Here is a 1,829-nt window from a genome sequence, read left to right as displayed (position 1 = left end):
GCCTGGTTTTTTTTTTGTGTGTGTGTGGGTAAAATTTGAAGTACCTGAGTTATTATGGTTTGTACATAAAAAGTCACACATAGGTTTATTTATTGAGTGCTTGGTTCCCAGCTGAGAGCAATATTTTGGGAGGCGATGAAATCTTCAGGAGGTGGGGCCTAGGGTGTCTCTGAAGCCCCTCCCCCCTTCTTCAGTTGAATACTGTCCTCCAGCTCTTGCTGCTCTAATGTTCTGTCCAACCACAGGTCCAGAATCAAGAGGCAAGAACTATGGACAGAAATCTCTGAAACCATGAAACAAAAATCAGCCCTTCAGCTTCAAGTCATTTGTGTTGGGTATTTTGTTACACCAATGAGAAAGGTGACTACTTCAGAAAACGCATCCCAGGGCCGCATGGGCTCTCATGAGCTTTTGGCTTCCGGCCGCGCAGGCCCACTCAAGATGTCGTACGTGCTCCTGCATCTGCACAGCAGCTGGCAGGTAGAACAGGCAGGTAGACCAGGCAGGCTATTCTTTCAGAGGAGGACCGTGTGGTCGTCATTTGTTTCAGACACGACTGGGACCCCGCTTACATGAAGATGGACGAGGTTCTGTACAGTGTCGCCCATAGGGACTCCATAAGTAGCTCTGGAACTTGTCTAGCCCCCTCAGGCGTCTCTCCCTGCTTCTTCCTCCAGCTCCCAGTGCTAGGATTGAAGGCATTTGACACCATGCCTAGCCCAAGAGTTTGTTTTCAAGAAGAATAGACAGTAATAGAAATGAGGAAACTCTTTCCCCCTCACAGATGCTAAAAAACGGAAGATAGTGGGAAATCTTTCTCATCTTGTGTGAGCCCTGTTTGGAAACCCCGGCTGTTTTAAAACAAACGGTGTTGGTGTCGCTTGTGTTCAATGGCATCCTCTCTGGCTCTCCGGAGCCTGACAGGCCCATGTGCTGCCAATATGTCTGCCATGCTCGGCCCCATGACCTGATGACCGTGCAGCACTACCATCTGCTCTGCCTGCCGAGAGCTACCAGATGAAGTACAACTTCTACCATGGCCTCTCTTGGCCCCAGTGACCCTACATTGCTGAGGATGAGGATGGCAAGATTGTGGGCTATGACCTGGCCAAGATGGAGGAGGACCCCCTGAACACGTCACCTCATTGGCTGTGAAACGCTCCCACTGGCGCCTCAGCCTGGCCCAGAAGCTGATGGACCAGGCCTCACGGGCTATGATCGAGAACTTCATTGCTAAGTGTGTCTCCCAGCATGTCAGGAAGAGCAACAGGGCGGCCCTGCACCTTTATTCCAGCACCCAGAACTTCCAGGTTAGTGAGGTAGAGCCCAAGTACTATGCAGATGGAGAAGATGCATACACCATGAAACGAGATCTCTCCCAGATGGCGGATGAGCCGAGACGGCAGCTGGTGCTGAAGAAGAGCAGATACATGGTTCTGGGTTCCAAGGAGAATCAGGGCAGCACACTTCCTGGTTCCAAAGAGGCCTGTCAGCAGAACCTGGCCGGAGATGTTAGTGGCAGTGACCGCAAAGACAGCACTGATGTTAAAGACGCCTTACAAGACTTGGATTCCACCTCCTAGAGCCTGCTCGAGCATTGCAGGTTCTTGCATTTTAGCCACAGTTTTCTTGGGAACCCCGACTGTGCTCTGCAGTAACTCTGGAGTCCCTCACAGTGACCCAAATGGCTTCTCATTGTCAGTGTTTACCAACATAGCCGACTTTAATCATGAAGGTACTCCAGGACACAGAAGCTGCCGTTCAGGAGCCAAGGAACCTTGAGGACTGCCATGGCAGCACCTTCCTTGGCTTCCTCCATGCTGCCGCTG

At 51.3% G+C, this 1,829-nt stretch overlaps 2 pseudogenes; both read left to right on the top strand.

Moving 5' to 3' along the window:
• The first annotated feature begins 441 nt into the window (after positions 1 to 441).
• LOC130863290 (thioredoxin-like protein 4A) lies at positions 442 to 831 on the top strand (annotated as a pseudogene).
• Positions 832 to 928: 97 nt separating this feature from the next.
• On the top strand, positions 929 to 1,583 carry LOC130863369 (N-alpha-acetyltransferase 11-like; annotated as a pseudogene).
• Positions 1,584 to 1,829: the final 246 nt, after the last annotated feature.

Source organism: Chionomys nivalis, chromosome 21 (assembly GCF_950005125.1).
Source record: "Chionomys nivalis chromosome 21, mChiNiv1.1, whole genome shotgun sequence".
In the NCBI taxonomy this organism is placed as follows: Eukaryota; Metazoa; Chordata; class Mammalia; order Rodentia; family Cricetidae; genus Chionomys; species Chionomys nivalis.
This window is presented reverse-complemented; position numbering and strand designations above follow the sequence as displayed.